Below are 19,757 nucleotides of genomic sequence, written 5' to 3'. Positions count from 1 at the left end.
AAACTAGTTGGTTTTTTCTGCCCGCAGAAAACACAATCCAGAAATAAAAGAGATGTCAGCAAATCATTTCTGTTCTGTATTGAACAGAATAAAAAACCCTCTTCTTGTTCATTAGTGTTTAAAACAAAGACCAAAGCAAATCCCCAAAAAACAGAACCCAAGAGAAGACCTCAAAATCCTAAAATTCAACACCATCCCAAATAAACTACCATGGCTAAATCATTGCCGTGAATTAAAATTGGTTTTCTCACAGCCCAAGAACTGTTGTCAGCACTCAGCTGTTATTCTGCTCACAAATTACCTTACTGATCGAAAAGGAATTCCTTCCCATGTATTCAAACATTTGTTTATATTCATTTTATTTCTATTCAGAGCATTCCTCTCTCTCCTACATAGACAAAAGGCTCCCATGCCAACAGGGATGCCAGAAGTGAGCAGAGCAGATCAGACCTGCAGTGACAAATGCACCTTCCTGACTATTTCAGCTCCCATCAGTGACAAATCTGCAATCCAAAGGAGACCCCCAAGCACAGGGATGTGCTCTTGGCACACCAGACCCAGCTGTGGGCACTCTCATGATGTCACTGGGTTAGTGCTGCCTCCAAAGCTTCTGGATTTATAAATCTTATCTCAATTAGCTTGATTCTCAACAACCCCAAAATGCAGAACAGCCAAACTCCCAGCTTAGCTCTACAGGCAAGATTTGCTCTTACAGATCAAATTTCATCCACATTTATCTTAATTTCTGATCTAATTTGAAGCCAAACCCTCGCCAGTTCTAGCAACTGAATAAAACCCCAACACACTAAAGGGATTAATCCCTTCAGCTTTCTCTGTTAAGCTTTTCTTACACCAAATGTTAGATCTAATTTCACAAAGTAAACCATGAGTTTTTACAAGCAGAAGTGAGCAGCCAGCACCTGCCATTTCAAAACATTAGAAGAATGGGTGGAAGAAAGCAGTAATAATGGAAGTTGGAATACCATCTTTGCCATGACGTGGGGATAGATTTGAGACGAAACAGGTGAGGGACCTGGGGCTCCCAAGCCAGCCCCTGACTACAGATCAGCCTCACCCCATCCCCACTGGAAGGTCACTCCTCCTTCACAGAAAATGCAGCTGCATTGGAAAAGTGAGCAAAGCACAAATTTAAGGATTTATAAGGCTAAAAGCTGCTCCTAAGTTATCCTCTTGCCTTTGGTGTGTTCCACACATCCAGAGCTGCCAGTTTAGAGTCACTCTGTGCTCACCCCTCTGCTCCTGGGCTGGGATTGCTCACACACAGATTTGGAAGCACAGCTGCAGCACCTGCCATCCATCTCAGGAAATACACTTGTGTGCCTCCTGGCCACACCTGACCTCACTGGATGAGAGCAGCCGGACCCTGGATATCCTGCACTACACTGCAATGTTTATCTGATGCTATTGATAAATGGGAAATCAGCTCCACCCCACTCAGAGGCAGTCATTGATAAGGAAGGAGCTGAGATGAGAGTGACTGATGGAGGGGTGCAGCAAAGAGTTAAATCCAGAACACAACACCCTTTGAACTCCACTCCATATGGCTGCTCCCACCACAGCAGATGGAGGAGCTATTTGTTTTCTGTTTACTCTTGCTGTACTGTTTTCTGTCCCCTGACAAGAATCACTGTGGCTAAACAGCAGAGCTGACAGCTGCCCATTGCTGCTGTCCTTTCCTCACAGCTTGCTGCCTGCAAGCTCAAGAACGCTGCTCAAAGAGGAGATTGCTCATATGCTGCAGGATTTGAATTGCTGTTTCCCCACTTCCCACTCTCCCCAGAGCAGCTTTGCCTGGCTGAAACATCTCCCTGCTTGGGAAGCACGAGCAGGAGACTCCAGAGGAGCCAAGGCCTGGCTTAGAGGCCACCAGCACTGGATAAAAGTAAAGTGTTGTACAACAGCTCCTCACAACACCCAGTTAAACATCCCAAATCATGATATATTTTATCTTAGGTGTCTTTACAAAAACATCAAAACCTATACAAGATGTTTAAGTTAAGCCAGTTCAATTTTCTAACTTCAGACAAAGTTCTCACTTTCAAAGTAATTTAGTTCCAGCCCAACTGTGTGCCCCAGGAAAGGCTTTGTACAATTGCACTCTGTACCTGACTCCTCCTTAAAGATGAGGCTCATATTTAATTCAAGTCTGTCTCAGTCACTTCCTTCTCCAACTCAGAAATGACATTTTGGCTGCCAAATATCCCAGGAACAGGAGCTGTGATAATTCCCAACCTGCCCCCAGATAATGGATACAGACATATTTCATGCAGATCACAGAACAGTGAGGTCTTTCGCTACATTTTCCCTATAATTTATTGTATAAAACAGAGATGAGCCTAGAAAGTGCAGCAAAACCTCACAATCATTTATATAAGATAATGACAACAACATGCATCCATTTACAATGTAAAAAGACATTTCTGGAGATTATTTCAGCCACTATTGAATGAAGTCATTAGCTTTCATTTCTTGGTATGACCGACTGAAAAATGATCCACATGCCAACATCAAACTGAAACAAGAATTATGAACTGCTAAATTATAAAACAATCTCCTTAATACAGAAAAATCAATTCTGTAGGCAAGGTGGAAATTTGTGGAAATGCCTACTTGGCAAGAAATCAAAAAGACTGAATAATACTTATATTTCCCAGGAGAGTTTAAACTTCTATATTTATTTGAGTTTGTGTAATTCAGCCTGCAGACAGTGACCCCCACAGCAGTGGCTCCACAGGTTGGTGGTTCTGGCTCAGCTCTGTCTTTTCTCCCTAGAAGCAACACTGAGCTAAACTCCAGGGATTCACCCCACAAACCCCAAGATCCTGGGCTGATGCTCACTCAGGCACTTCTAACAGTGATTTTCACATGGTATCAGTGGGAGATTTTCTACCCTTGGCTGCTCTTAGATTTACAGCAGTTTCACTGTGAAATTAAACCTTTCAAAGAGACATTTCCCCAGCCGTACCCTGAACTCCAAACTGCTCCTTGTCCAACACCAGGCTCCTCAAGGATGATTCAGGCGTGCTGTAACAACATCAAAACTTCTGGTGTCAATCTGAGTCTAAAACATTCACTTGGCTCACAAACAGATTTGCAGATTAAGTTTGCTTGAACCATGCCCAGCGCTGAGGAAGATGTGTAGCTGGAAATTCCAATGTTCTCCCTCAGGTGTTTTCTCTTCTTTTAGACCTTACTAAACCACTTCAAGGCCCCAGGTACCTTATTTGGGTAGTTGTGCTTGGACCACTCTTACAACTTCTACTGCTGTCTCACTTCTACTGCTGTTTATCATGTGTGAATTTTTATATTTAAATGGATGGGGATAGTCCCAAAGCTGATCACTGGACTTGTGCTACATCTGAACAGCAAATTCCTTCTTCTCAGCACTTAGATTTCACCTAAGGAAGAATGAATAAAGCATAGCATTTCCTGTAGGATCTCAAAGTTTTCTGCATGCTGATGGACACTAAACACTGCAGAACCTGCTGCGGCTCTGGCCTGAATCCTCTATTTCTGTATTACACCAATATGGGCCATAAGCAAAATCCCATTTTTGACTCTGTTAACCTCTACAATGTCCTGTGGTTTGTCCAGACTGGGCAGCCAGGCACACACCTCTCCAAGCACACAAACCTAGTACTCTGGTTTGGTTTTTTATCTGTTTGCCACAACATACATAAAGCATGAATGGCCCAGCAAGGGCAGGGGATGCTCCTGCAGCTGGATGCAGGGGCACAAGGTTTGCTGAAGGATCTGTCATCGCCAGAATCACTCCAGGTACTCATTCTGAGCCATGCACACTGCCACTGGGAGGTTGTGTTTCCCTGGCAACTATCAAACACATCCTAATGTCCCTGGAGGATTTCCAGTCAATAATGACTTCAGCCCTTTCAAGCTCATATTTTAAGCCAACTTTTTGGTTAGCTTAATCCTACCTCCAGTTTGTGTAGTTATTATTAGCTGGCTGAACGTTTCTGGGAAGCGGAAAGTTTTTCACCTTAGTTCTCTGCAGACATTCAGAGCAACACCTCTGAAGAAATCAGAGATCTCAGTGACAAATAAAAACAAACAAGGGACCTACTTGATCTTTCACAGAAATTTACAACCATGCTGAATTAAGTAGCATACTGAGATCAGATGACAAATACCAACTCCCATTTGTGTGTTTTTTCTTCAGGTAACTCCTACATAGAGAACAGGAACAGCAAATCCAATTTAATTTCAGAGATAAGGACAGTCATTGAAAACACAAAAGATAAAAAACAGCTGTAAACCGAGCTGGCCCCAAGATGATTTTGTTTTGGTTTTGGGGTTTTGTTGTTTTTTTGTTGGTGGTTATTTTTATCCTGCTTTTCTTATCATGCTGTCCACAAAAAAATGCATGTGACTAGTAAAATCTGCCTTGTGGTTCTTAAAATGAAAGTATAATAAAAGTGCACATATAATTAGTGAATATTTAGAAATATTGGGGGGACATACTAAATTTGGAACAATATGATTCCCTTCAAGGGAATTTCTTTACTAAGAGGAATTTATGATATCTAAAACCACTAGAAGGCAGCCCAGTTATTTTCTTTGGAGCTGCTATTTTTCTTCACAACTAAAGCTTTGCTGTAGAAGAATCTCAGCCAGAAAATACTTCATGGGAAAAGGAAGTCAATTGGTTTTGTAAGCTATAAAGGTCAAAATACTTCTGTGAAATATTCCCTTTGGAAAGCTTGGAAGCAACCTTTTCCTCCAGAATTTTATGACAGCTGGCAAAGCAGGAAGACATATGTTTTTTTGTATTGCCTAAATAAAAGTGACTGATCTGATTTATTAACACTGATTCTCTTAAGATGCAAAATAGAGTTTCCAGCAATTTTATGCTGTTCTTAATATTCATTAGCAATATCTGCTTTCAGATGAGCAGTATTTATCCTAAACATCTGTTTGCAGGATCAGTTAGAGGATTTACAAGACACACTTCCAAATTTATTAGCTTTCATGGAAAGTATTTTTCAGTCTATTGAAAATGATTAACTGAAGCTTTCAAGGCTACAGAAATAAAAACAAGCACTAAGGTCTGATAAAAGTCAGCTTGTAATTATCTGATTCATAAAACAGAGAAGTTCAGCTTCTTATATTTTGAAAAAGCATTTCAGAGTTTTCTTTTCCATGCACTTTTAAAACTAGGGAAGAGACTATTCTGTAGTCTGAAAATACAGTAGTAAATTCATTGTAGTAGATAAAATAACATTAAAATAAGCAAGTGACACAGACATAAAAACAAGAGCCTAGTAAAAATTCTTACTAAAACTCCACCCAGCTTCCAGAATAGGCAAGACCGCACAATTTCTCCTGCAAAACCAGGCTGGGAGAGTGGGACTTGCTCAGCCTGGAGAAGAGAAAGCCCAGGGAAACCTTGGAGCCTCCTCCAGTGCCTTGAGGGGCTTAGAGAGAGGGAATTCCTACACTGGGACGGTGACAGGACAAGGGGCAATGCCTCCAAACGGAACAGGGCAGGCTTCGATCACAGAGTAGGAGGAAATTCACTCTGAGGACAGAGAGGTCCTGGCACAGGTGCCCAGAGAAATTAGGGGTGCCCCTGGATGCTGGCAGTGCCCAAGGTCAGGCTGGGCATGGCTGGAGCACCTGGGACAGTGGGAGGTGTCCAGGCAGGGCAGGGGAGTGGGACAAGATCATTTCCAACATCCCTTCCAACCCAAACCATCCTGGGATTTTATGAGAAAAACCAACAATTAACTGGCAATCTTTTAAGAGCGGGCCTATTAAATCTCACTCAGATTCTTTAGTAAATAATCTACAATCCCCAGATCTTTCCACTGACCCTCCTTGCTCTGAAGGGCAGCACAACTCCAGCACCACCATGAAGCTGGTTTTGGGTAAGTTCTCACCCATGGACACGAGAAAGAACAGCCAGGGATGGCGGGCATGCTGGTGACACTGAACAGTGTCCCAAAGAGAGGCACACCTGCAAGGGGGACGCCAGGGAGGGCAGGAAAGGCGCTCAGGAACACAGGGAAGGCAGCAAAGGCGCTCAGGAGCACAGGGAGGGCAGGAAAGGCGCTCAGGAACACAGGGAGGGCAGCAAAGGTGCTCAGGAACACAGGGAAGGCAGCAAAGGCACTCAGGAACACAGGGAGGGCAGCAAAGGCGCTCAGGAACACAGGGAGGGCAGCAAAGGCGCTCAGGAACACAGGGAGGGCAGCAAAGGCGCTCAGGAACACAGGGAGGGCAGCAAAGGCGCTCAGGAACTCCTCTCCATCACACACTCCCTTCTCAGTCACCTTCACTCCCTGCGGAGCCCAGACAGACCCAGAGCCCCAGGAATAGGCCCTGGGCAGACACATTTTAACCAAAGCTCACAGCTCCCCGACCACATCCACAGGGTGCACCAACATTTTGTGCACATGAAGGCTGCTTGGTTTAAAATATACAGTAAACAGGAACTGGAATGTTATTAATGAATCAAAAATAGAAGCTGTTAGACAGCCATGCTATGCATGTTCCTCACACAGACTGCCCCACTTTCTCCCTGTTCTGTATCGTCACTAACACATTAAGTATTCTCACTTACATCGTTAAGCACACAACTTTTTTTCCCTCCCAGGGAGTTTTCTCTACTTCTTTAATACAATCCATCTGTCTAACACTGGGACACTCTCCTCATAATGGAGCAGCACAACAAAAACTTGCAAACTTACACAGTAAACAAACACTGCCCTGCAACACAGGTTTTGTCCAGCTCATCCTAACCAAAGTGCATCCTCCTTTCCTTGCCAGCAGGCTCAGGCCTGAGCACACACACTGCAATGTAAATGAGATTTCAGCTTTGTTACACTCCAAAAATCCTTAAAAATACTGCAGGTAACCATGAGCAAGTCCAGCAGAATTACCACAGAAGTTCCAGAATAGGAAATAAAATAAAAGTTCCCCTCTATAATGGAATTGCTGGTTCACCACCAGCCACTGATTGTCCTTCAACTTCAGTGGAAAAAACCCATTTTTTTCCAATTTTCTCCTCTTTATTAAAACAGGTTTTCATCAATATTACAGTGCTCCAAGATGAAGTCAAACTACAGGGGTTTGTTTGGTTTTACTTTACCTAGTACATCTAAACAATAAACTGATTAATAGATCATGCAATGGTTTTCTTCCAGATGTAAAATATCGCAGCCCACTGTTTTTGCATCACATCCTTGTCCGCTGAAGCCTCCCTGAGAGCCACCACTGACTGCTCTCAGATGTTGTACAGTCAGCTTGGAGGCTTCCAGGGCAGCGCTGGTCAGCCCAGCATCAGGTACCACCAATGCCAGGGGCTTGATCTGAGTTTGGCAATCTCCTGCTTTGCTTTCCATTCTGTACAGATCCCCCAACCAACCAGTTCTGGGCTCTGCTTCTCAAATTACTCCCATAACCACATATCGGAGAATTAAGAGCCAAGCCAGGAGATAGGAAAGGGATAATGATAGAACAAAAAGATAAAAGGGAAGTATTGAGGAAAATCAAGACAAAATATAGTGATTTAGCCCACATTATAATGTGATATCTGAAGAATAAAATTCTTAAGAATAATTCCTGAGGACAGGAAGGCAGTTGAGGCTGCTGGTCTTTAAATTGTAATGTGCCAAGACAGCTCTTTAATCTCCCAGCCTATCTATAGTAACATTCTGCAGTTCTACAGAGCTAAGCTATTTTTTCCTTTCCTCTCACTGTTCTTCCCATGCTCTCTAATGCTAATGTGCAAAGCCAGTAATTGACTTCCAGCAAAATTCCAGTTTTTCAGCTGTTCTGATCCCCTGCCTGCCCTTTGCAGGGGTCTCAGTGAGGTTTGCCAGGGCAGGGTCAGACACTCTGCACCATCCTGCCCCTGTCCCTGGAGAGCTCCAGAAGCACAGGAGAGCACAAGAAGGGTTTCAGCTGGATCTTCACACAGCCAGTGCTTTGTGTCTGAGCAGATGCTGGCCCAGCCTCAACAAAAGCTGTGGTAGAAAACGCAGTGAGCTATGGAAATGGGTGTATTCACTGATGAACAGATTCTGCATTAAGTGATATTTAATGCAGGTAACCAGGCCACAGTTACAGGAAACTGGAAAAATCTCACTATATTCACAGTAGAAGGAGATGACTGTACTAATTATTTGACCAAATAGAAAAAAAAAACTAAGTCTTGAAATTACCTGGTACTACCAAGTTGATACAGCAACTCATTCACTCACTAGAACTGATCTGGCCAATACAATTCCTATTTTCTGGCCCTTCCCTGTGAACAGAAAGTGAACACAATTCCCGCTCAAATCCCCATGGTCTTTAGCTCTTTTATATCGTTTCACTGTTCTTTGGTATTAAATTCTGAACATTTCCGTGAAAACCCAGGGGATCCCCAGTCCTGCAGAATTTCAGCAGACTGCACTGACACTGGGGATGGGCCTGTGGGTCCCAAACAGAGGAGTTACAGTCCCTAAAGCTGTAAAATTGGCATCTTCCTCACAGGCACAGCTCATGCTTATTTGGAGCTACAAAGTCTTGCTCCAAACCATGCAATTATAAGCAAACAAATAATCACAAAATTATTTTGTCCTATTATGTGTCCTCCCTCTCCTCTGAAGGCCTTTGTTTAAAAGGAAAGCAAAACCAGGTCTCAATATTGAGCACTGAGTGCACTTTGAGAAACTTCAGTAACCACATCTGTCAGAGAGGAGATGGATCATTATACACAAAATTACACAGCCCATCACTCATCTGCAGGCTCAAAATGGAAGGGAGGAGCAGGAATTTCCATCACCTAAGTCACTTCAAAGCAGTCCCCAGCATCATTTTCAAACTCAAGCTATGCCATCCCGCCAATAATGTTATAATGTGACTTATTCTGTGCCTCAGCAGCGACACAAACATCAGCTCAAGTACATTCCCAGCAGCCAGTGGTTCTTTCAGGTTGGAAGGCACTTGGAATTCGCATGCCTACATTACCCTTTCCTTCTATTCATTATTGTCCCATTTCCAAGATCTTATTTCCACAAATATCTTCATGCACCTTGCTGACTTTCCCCCATTTCCATCTTCCTTACTGATGGCACATCTAGGAATTCATGCATAGAGCTGGTTGCCCAGATGATGACAGAATCATTTCTTCCAAAATAAACATAAGAACTCTGCCTAAGGTTATTGCTTTTATTGGTTCTTATTTGAAAGAAAAGAGGGAGAAAAGGGAAATGCAAAATAAAATTCACCATTGTGCTGCTGAGAAGTGCAGCAGTAAAATGCACTGAGTAAAAAGCAAATGGAGACAGGAGGATATTTCAAATGGTACCTGTACAACAATATTTATTAGAACATTAACCTTTTTTGAGGGGGTCATTAGGGGAAGGGAGTCTGTTACCTATATTTTGCCTTAAAGATCAAGCTTAGGAAATGGAATCTTTATCATGAAAAACTGCAGGGAGTTTAAAATATATCCACATAAAAGAATTTCTAATCAAGTAATTCCTCCGTATAAGCAGTTCTGATAAAGCAACTTATCTTCACTTCATCAACTGATAATCCCTGTGTCTCAAGGGCTGGCTGTCTTAAAATGAAAATTGGATAGAATTCCCTGTTGAGAAATGAATCCATATCCAACGAGCACCATCCTTTTGTATGCATTTAAATCATCAAGCACACAAATTCTTGAATTTCACGTCCTAACTACAGAAAGTATTTGTTTCCTTGGAGAGCACACTTCTATGTATTCAGTGTGATGCATTTAATGTTTCTCACATCATGCTTATTTACACCCCAGAAACTGTTTAAATGATGATGCTTTTCCTTCTTTTCCATCTCTGCATCAGCAATGAATACTGAACTGTAAAATCACCTTTTGGGACCTTCATCTGTTGCCAAGGATACTGGGGATATAATTATGATTTTATTGTAGACTAACTGAAAGACTTCTCTTTGTTGCAAGTGCAATTCAGCCTCATCCAGTGTTAATTGCAGCTCCACACCCCCTTTCATCCTGCTATTGTGGAGTGCAAGGAAAATTACACACCAACACTCCTGAGACTGATTCTGAGTCTGTTCATGGACTGGGAACCTGCAGCACAAAGGAATGACTGCCTGAAGGGCAAAACTTCTGCAGCAAATCAAACCCAGTGCCACCCTAATGGGGCTGATAAAAGCCACACACCCCTGGCCAAAGGCTGCTCCCACTGTCAGGGCTGCTCTGGGTGTGCTCAGGAATGCAGCTGAGACATCTCCCTGCCTTCCCCAGGTTTTATCAGGCAAATCCCACTCCAGCACAGGTGCTGTCACTGCTCACGTGCAGCTGGGACCTCCCTGGCCAAAGCTGCCAGCTCCCAGGAGGAAATATCAATCAATTACCTAAGGTTACCCTCCAAAGAGCACAGAACTTGAAGGAAAAATGATTATTGTTGCAATAATCAATCAAGGAAAGCCAATTGTTGTTGCAATTGTAATGATAAAAAGCAATGGTATGGAGACTCCAGAATGGAGGGGAGGAGGGTGTGGGGTGCTCCCCCTTGTTTGTTGTGAGGGGAATTGTCTTTTTTCACTAATTTCCCAATATTTTTATGGAGTAATAGACTATTCCCCTTCCTACGGCTCTGGAACTTGGTAGAAGTCCTGTGGAATCATTCTCCTCCCCACTCTTATCTAGAAAAGAAAAGAACTCAAATGAGAATGGGGAGACAATCTAAAAGGAAGGAAAAAAAACTTACATCTATTAAAGGTGCAATTCAACCCAAACACATCCATCAAAAAGATGAAAACCATCACACAAGGGGAAGAAAAATGTACTGAAGGGCTCGAACATCCTGGAGAACTTGAAATTTCAGACCCTAAATTTACTACTGCAGGGATTTCCTGTCAGAGTTGAGGAGCACAGCTTCTGCAGGTGGCCCACAGGCAGGTCCAGCTCACAGGGTTCCAGCAGCTCAGGGCACCAGGACATTTCTGTGCCACATTCAATGTGTGTTCTTCCTGCTCTCTGCAGTTCCAGCAGCTCAGGGCACCAGGACATTTCTGTGCCACATTCAATGTGTGTTCTTCCTGCTCTCTGCAGCTCCAGCAGCTCAGGGCACCAGGACATTTCTGTGCCACATTCAATGTGTGTCCTTCCTGCTCTCTGCAGTTCCAGGGGCACCAGGACATTTCTGTGCCACATTCAATGTGTGTCCTTCCTGCTCTCTGCAGTTCCAGGGGCACCAGGACATTTCTGTGCCACATTCAATGTGTGTCCTTCCAGCTCTCTGCAGCTCCAGCAGCTCAGGGCACCAGGACATTTCTGTGCCACATTCCATGTGTGTCCTTCCTGCTCTCTGCAGTTCCAGGGGCACCAGGACATTTCTGTGCCACATCCAATGTGTGTCCTTCCTGCTCTCTGCAGTTCCAGCAGCTCAGGGGCGCCTGGACATGTCTGTGCCACATTTCAAACCCATGCCCATCCTTCTCTCTGCAGTTCCACCCATCCTGGTGGCCCTGGCTGCTGTGCATCCAGCAGGGCTGTAAGGTGGATTACAGAACAGCTCTAAGCTCTCATGAACTGCCTCCAAAAATGCACCTCAGTCATCTCAGCCCGGTTTTCCATGTGAACATCAAAAAAAAAAAAAAAAATGAGTACTTTCAGGTAACATCCACACATGGCATCGGCCAAGCCTTTACAAACATTTGTCTTTTTTTTAGCATTTCACCACAGAAACTGAGCCGTTTTCACTTTCAGGCAGTGAAAAGTTTGTGTCATCAATGCAGCACCCTCAGCTAAGAACAACAAAGTAACAACTAGCCCACTAATTTTGGCCAAAAAAAGCCACTAAAAAACCAAAACGCTCTCAGTAGACTCGCAGTTTGATTCCTGTTTTCAAACACTTAATTGTTTGCTCTTTGTACTGAGACTGCTCAGTGTTAGCATCACTAGAAGTGGCTAACACTGAGCAGTCTCAGCACAAAGAAGACATGAAGTGGCTGAAAATATTTGTATTTCCTTCTTCCCCAAACAGAGGCCAGTCCCTTTAACATAAATCTGGTCTGTGATGCAGCTAAGTGATTTAATTAGTCCTGTGTAAGACACTGCAATAACAAGCCCCATTCCTCCCTTCTAAGCATAGGCTGCTTTAAAAGGAAAAAAAAAAAAAAAAAATTCGCTGCTTGTTTCACGGCAAGATTTCGTCTCTGTGTGGCCGGCAGAGGGAAGCATCGATTCCCAAATGTGGCCCAGGGATGCAGCAGCACAGCCTGAACATTTCCAGGTTTAGCTCCAATAAGAACTTTGCCCAACACCACATGGAGATGATGGACAAACCAAAGCAAGCTGCGCTTTCCGCACCAGCTGAGGTCTCAAGTGAGACAGGATCCACATCAGGCACCACCTGTGAGGGGCAGCTGGAGTTTGGCATCAATGTTCTATTCAGACCCAGAGTTTGGTTTGTGCTTATGTTTTCCCTTTAGATATTCTAGAAGCAAATCCCTAACTATTCCATATTTTCCTGTGTTCATCCTCATTTTATTTCAAGTTGAAGGTATATAAATTCCTCAAAAATTAGTTTAAGCAGGAAATTCTGCCTAGGAACCGCATGAACATAAGAACTATTAGAACATGTCCTTAACAAAGCACTTGTTTTCTAAAACAAGACCTGGTATTTAATACTGAAAGAAGCACTATTGTAATGGTTCTCTCAGATTTGTGGAAATCCTTTCTGAATATTGATTTTTGGCTTGTTCACAAGGCCAAACCTTGAAGGGAGGCCCTCACACAAATTTTAAAACAAACAAAACAGATTTCAGCAGTAAAAAGCCTCTTGTAATCCATCATGCCTTCTAATTTTTGGTTTGTATTCATTTCTCTAATTAACATGAGCACTCTTTGCAGCATCTTGTTTGGGAACACTGGAAAAAACTGGAACAATTTTAGCAATAATCTGCCTGTTCATCAGCCTACCCCCCTGTTCCAGTTCTTGTCCTTTCAAATAAAGCAGGGCCAATTGGAACAGAAAAACCTCAGCAATGCCTCCTTGAGCAGGGCTCACCAGCAGAAGGGGACACCGAGTGAGCTGCAATTTTCTCTAACCTGATTCCTGCCCAGGAGAAGGCGCCTAGCAGACAGGTGACTCCTTTATAGCTGCTTGATTACTCTGCTAATGGACAGTCCCCAAACAGCCCCTCTGGGGCACGGCTTGCTGCAAACCTGCAATAGCAGGGCCTGAATCACATTTCAGTCACATTACAGGTTCAAATCTAATTCTGTTCTGGACTGGGACGGGCATTCTCTGCTGAGCATGGCCTCTCCAAGCTCAGATTGCTTCTGCTACATGTGGAGCTTAATTGGTTATTAATTGCCCCCCTAATATTTGAGATTTTGAAAGGCTTTGTCCCAGTGACCTCTCCTCCCACAGTTATTGCTGCCAGTCCACAGTCACTTGTTAACTTATATCAGACAGAGAGAAAGACTGGGTTTAAATTAATAAAGCCCTAGCCTTCAGGATGAAGAATTTATTACTAGTGTTTAAAATTGTATATCTGAGGTAATTTCATAAGTAGTCTTCAGAAAACTTTGATTAGCAGAACTTGGAAAGGGCAGTAAGGCAGAGAGAGTCCTGGTGAGGGGGGGTTGAGTCCTTGCAGTGCTTTCTCTGGCACAGCTCAAACAATTCTGGACTCTTCCCTCCATAAAAAAATCACTCACTGGCTTGCAATATTTTCAACAATTACAACTTCCAGCTGGGCACAATCACAAATATATTTTTATACAGAATATGCAGTTTTATAATTCCTCTCATAAATTATTTTTGCAGCTTTTTCCTGTAGTTCCACACTCCTGGAGGTCTCCATACAATGCCTGGTTTCCTGCCCCATCATCACTTCCTATCTGACAAAGCCCCAGAGGGCATAAACCACAATGAATCCCTGGGTCGGTGCTAACAGCAATGTCCTCTCCGCAGGCTCAGGAAGCACTGGGCCGGTTTGATGTTCCTTATATCCCTAACAGAACACTGAGATGTGCAGGAATATAGGAATTATACATGTGGGAATAAACACAAATCTTGTTTGTTATAGAATTTCATATTCCTGAAAAGTTTAGATATTTCCATCATCTGGATTTTAAAACTGTGGCAAACTCAGGGTCAGACATGAAATGATGATAAAATGCATTATTTCATGCAAAGTTCCCAATTGACACTGTTCTCTCTCTGTGGAGAGCTGTGCTGCAGAGGGCTCAGCTGCCCTGCAGGAACAGCGATGTCCCTGGCACAAGTCTGGCTTTGAGGTCAAGTTGACTCAAGTTGAACTTTTTCCATGGCCATGACACATCCCAGTGCCAGGAGCAGAGCATTTCCATGTCCAGGATTCACCCTCACCCCCAAACCAGCACTTGTGTCATTTCACACTGTCACCTCTGCTTTCCAGGACTCTGATGCTCTCAGGCTTCAGAACAGACTGTCCAAGCACAGATCAAGACTTTTATTTTATCCCTTGGAACTAAAAAGCAAAGAATGAAGGGGAATTATGGAATAGCACAACTGGGGGGGGGGGGGATTAAAAATGAGAAAGACTCAACAGATCCACTTCTGGTTTTAAGTTAAGACTTGATTCTACTCCCTGTCTAAATTATAAATTCAATTACAACAGCAGCACTACATCATAGCAGAATTTCTCAAGGACTTCAAATGCAAAGAAAGAGGAACAGCACAAGAGGAAATTCAGCTGGTGACTAGGATACTGTCTGCCTGTGCCACTTGAAAAGCTCTGTCCCTACATGGTCTGTGTTCCTGCAGTGCTGAAACCAGCTGGAAGCATTCTTACTCATGAGCCTGTTTCCAAAACCTGCAAATAGGAAGGTGCAGAAACTGGGCTGCTGGTTTGTACTGCTGAAGGTCAAAACCTGAATTTCTTCTGCAGCAATCAATGTTCTCTGTGGAGGATAAATCCCTGTGGGTAAACCATGAACATCTGCTCTTCTGAACAAAGATGCTCTGGTTCCCCACAGGTACCTCCCCCTTCAGAGAGCCACAGCCTCTCCAAAATTCTGTGTCCTGCCCACAGGTTAATGACAGATTTTAACTGCAATGACTTGGTGCTCTCCAAGTGTCAGAGATCATTGCTAGAAAGATTTCCTGCAGTCTCAGCTCCATCCTCAGTTACCTTGTTGATTTTTCAAATACCTAAAGATGCAGTACTGTCCTGTACCATTAATTTGTGCCTTGTTTATATTATGACTTCAAGGAAAAAAAACAGTTTATCACTTAATTACATCATGCCACTATAACTGAAAGCATTTGGTGCTTTTCAGCATCATTATGAAAAGACAAGTTCATTTCAAATTGTGTTGCTCAGAATTACCAGTGTACAGTGCTGGTGACCCATTTCCCCTTAATGATTATTTCCAGAGCAACAAGCAACAACATTAAATACAACTAAAAAGTCTGGCATGCAACAAGGCTGAATGGAAATAATTAGCAAAGACTCAGCAATGAATTGGTTTTCTTCCAGATAAATTTAAAATAAGAATGTTGCAGCCTCTAACTCTAGTGAAATCTCCAGGTAACAACAGAGAACTTCAGAGACAGCAGAGCAAGCTGAGGTGTGGAAAGCTCTGGTTTGATTTTCAGGACCCTGTTTAAAAATGTTCATAAGAGATAACCAGAGAAAACAGAGCTCTTGGTTTACTGAGAGGAAAATGTAATTGTATGCAGACAATGCGCTTCAGAGAGCAGCAGGGAGAAGGAAGATCAGATCACCTTCATCACTCAGGGTGACACGTTCCCACTGCTTATTTACTGCTCCACAAGTCACTTGGCAGGGAAAACAAAGTCATCTTTAATTATTTACACAACACCAATAAAGGCAGATGACAGGACAGTCAGAGCCTTCCCCAGTTCATGTTACAAGTGCTGTGCTGATTCTGACAGCAACCCAGAGGCTTTCTTCACCAAAGTCCTGGACTACCTGTGTTATACATGCTTTCTCTTTTTTCCATCCCCATTTTAACCCAGTTTACCCCAGAGATCTCAAAAGAAAGCCTTTAAAACCTCTCTGAGGATGGGTGGCAATGTAGAGGAGAGCTCCACGGTACATTCTGTATTGAAACACCAGAAATGATCCCTGACACACCAGAGAACCTGTGTGCCAAGGAGGCAAGCACCTCATCTGCAGGAATGATTCCAGAGTTTACACCTTAGATAAGAGAACCTGAGCAAAACACTTGGAGAATTCAGGCTTACTGAAATCTTCTGTTCATCATATTAATTATCCTTTTACAGCCTTGGTTTTGGTTTTATTTTTATAATCTTTCACATCTCCCAAAGCATGAGCTATTTGAATCTCTACTTACTTACAGATATTCAAATATCTGCAATTACACCTTGGAGAAATCAAGGCAAGTTTTGCAATATCTTCCAAGCATCCTAACAAGCACCTGCAATGCCACAAATCCAAATAAGAACTTAAAGTGTGTGCTTAGATTGGATTGCTGAAACACAACTTGATTTTCACAACCACATTTGGTTGGAAGCTTTCTGCCTACTCATATTCCATTCAGGCTTAAATACTTGAAAAGAGGGTCCCTATTTTCAGAAAAGGCTAAAATCTGCTTAGATATATGGAATGGATGATACATGACTCAAAATAGGAAACAAAACCCTTTATCTGGTGACCCAGATCTACTCTGCTAACAGGTGGGAGATCCCATTGCTGTCCTGAACATCGGAGTTGTTCACTCATTTGTAATATAAATAATCCTGTGCAGTTAAGTACTCAGCTTTACAGTATCTCATCATCTTGTTGTACTTACACGGAGTAAGTATCCATTACCACTTGGAACACTCATTTAGCTGCTCAACTGACTGCTTAATGAGGTCTGCAAAGGAAAAGCCTTATCTGCAGAAAGCCAGGGCAGCAAGAAGCATGTATGCAGTCCCTTCTCCAAAGCAAAGCATTTGTTCAGACTCAGTGTGAAAAGGAATTAGTGTGTTCAGAAAAATAGAAATGAAATAAAAGATGACATACATATGTGTAGTATTTTCTACTAATGAAAACAATGCTTCCCCCCCTCCCACTCACTGAGTACTGTACTGTTAGAATTTTGTCTCTGTAAATACCATGAGACTTTCAAAACCTCTCCTGGGAGCTAGGCCTGCTGCCTCACCCCCACCAAATAAATCCTTTAAGAATTCCATGCAGAAAAAAGGTCCAGTACAGCTTTTTTTGGAGTGCTCAGTAATGACTCGGTCTGGTCTGTGTTTCAGCTCCAGAAATACAGTGGCACATCACCAGCTGCATTCACTCAGGTTTCAATTAACAAACTGGCCATCATTAAAGGTTTCAGGGATGCTGGCAGTAAGTGTTGAGTATTTCCCTTTCACTCAGCACTCGTTCAGAGCTCCATGCAGGACTCCAAAGCACAAACAAACCCGGTACAAACCCTGCCACTGCTGCCAGCAGCTCCAAACCACAGCCATCAGCTCAGAGATGCCCAAAGGGATCAAGCACAACTCACAATTCCCACTGAGATCATACAGACTGCTCATGACTCAAAGGCCCTCAGCCACAGCTATCTGCTACCTCAGGAACCCAAGTTTAAGAGGTGTTCCATGAACTTTTATTTGTCTGTCAATTGAAAAATACTGTTTTAAGCAGACTTTGAGTCATTTCAATGCTTTAAATTAAGTTTATGCTTACTCTGCTGCTTAAGAGCTCACATTTTTAAAAGCTGTAATTCATCTATATTTACTTTTTCATTAAAACAAAAACATCTCCACTGATCATGCAACAAACAGAGCACTTAATCCTCCCTCATGTGACAGCATTACTCAAAGATCTGCTATGCAGCAACCCTTCCATCTGCAGCAACACCACTGGCACCACTGAAAGCTCCCTTTTAGTCCTGCATATGCACAAGGAGAAGCTGAAAAACAGGTCAAACCCATTAATTTGTCATTCCAGGAGCCCAAACCGAGCTGCTCCCACCCCCCTGCTCAGGGCCAGCCCTGGGTGTGCCCCAGAGCTGCGCTGATGAGCGGTGGTGACACAGCAGCCCCCAAAGGAAGTGTGACAAAAAGCTGCTTCCTGCTCTGCGGCCACTTATTCATCAGTAACTAGCAACAAATTCAGTTTGTCTGCACTTGGTTACACACACTGACATAGCCCACGCAAAAACAAAACAGAAACACCAAACCCAAACAAAAGGAAACGCAGGAAAACTGATCTGAAATCCACACGCTTTCTCTCCCTATAAATACCTCCTTGCACTGCTCACACAGGTCTGTCCTGTGCTCATGACACCTGTCAGCCAAGGGATTTTTTCCTCAATGTACCTCATTTCTGTGCCCTTATGTGATAAAATCACTGTCAAGTGAGTTGGTGTGACAGTCATATGAAGTCTCCAAATCACCACTGCCATTTCACAAGAACTGGTCTCATGAAAGACAGAACACAGTGAATTTCCTGGTTAAATGGGGAAAGGTAGCATCAGGTCAACACTGGCAAAGCTCTGAGGCAGTGAGAGTGAAGTGCAGCCAGTTTGTAAAAAGAAGGGCTGGGTGAGAAGCCCACATATTCCCAGGATCCCTGACTGTTCAAAGATGAGGCTTTCCCATTCCTGTGCTCTCCCTTGCCTTTCAGCACAGTTCCCAAAGCCCTGCAGCTGCTGGAGGCAGGAGGTGGAACAGACCTAAAGGGCAAAGCAGCTCTGTCCCACCATGACCAACACACCCCAGTGCTGCACTGAGCTTCCACCTCACACAGAGAAACAGAAAGCAAAAGAAACAGGTCAGTGATGGCAGGCAGGTGCAAACTCTGAGGTAAAACCACCTCTGAAACAGGGGAGCAACAGGAGGGTAACAGATTTTTGTTATCACTTATGAATCAGGTGAACTCCAGCTCGTTCAGGGCTGCTGGCTGGCAAGGCACAGGAAAAATGAGCACCAGAACATCCCTGGGAATGTTCAGAACTGCTCAGAAAGTGAGAACCCAGAAGCACTGAGTGTTTTCTGAGCAGTGCCTCTGCCCTGGAGCTGCTCACAGCTCACACCTGAGCACACTGCTGCAATGCACCACTAAAGCCTCCTAAATGAGCCAGTCCTTCATCAGGATAATGAATAATTCCAACCCTCTCTCAGCGTTCCGGGTTGTTCTCATTTGTACAAAGCGTGTATTTGCTTGCTGAATAGAAAGTTCAGCCAAGTTTAAGGTACAGACAGGCAGAAATAATAACCCTGCACATCTGAATAGCACTTGTGGTCACCAGTGCAAGACTAATTAATACAAGAACTGCTCTGGAATTATACTTTGACTTCCAAAGAGGACACTACACAAACATGATACAGTTGTTTATGAAGACATTTCTATAGTAAAAAAACCCCAAACTAAAATAAACCAAAGATGCAATGCATGCTAACTACCTGGACCACTTCTTTCGTCAAAGAGATTCTACAACCAAAAAGATTTGACATTTTTAATAATTAATATCTGCTTCTAAAACATACATTTTTCATTTCAAGCAATACAGTTTTTGCATATATTTTTTTAGGCCATGTTTTTATGCAAAAAAGGAACTGCCATCAACACATAACATTTGCATTACAGGCAAATGTTAATGCCCTTGGTGTATTTCATTTTAGAGACTCAAACCCCTCTATTCCTTTGTTCAGTTTTCAGAACAGGCTACTTGATTTTGAAAAAGAAGCTCTAAAATTCTCATGCTTGTGTCACTAAACCCAGATTAACATAATCTTGGCTGCTGTGCA

Source organism: Ammospiza nelsoni, chromosome 15 (genome assembly GCF_027579445.1).
Source record: "Ammospiza nelsoni isolate bAmmNel1 chromosome 15, bAmmNel1.pri, whole genome shotgun sequence".
Lineage (NCBI taxonomy): Eukaryota > Metazoa > Chordata > Aves > Passeriformes > Passerellidae > Ammospiza > Ammospiza nelsoni.
This window is presented reverse-complemented; position numbering follows the sequence as displayed.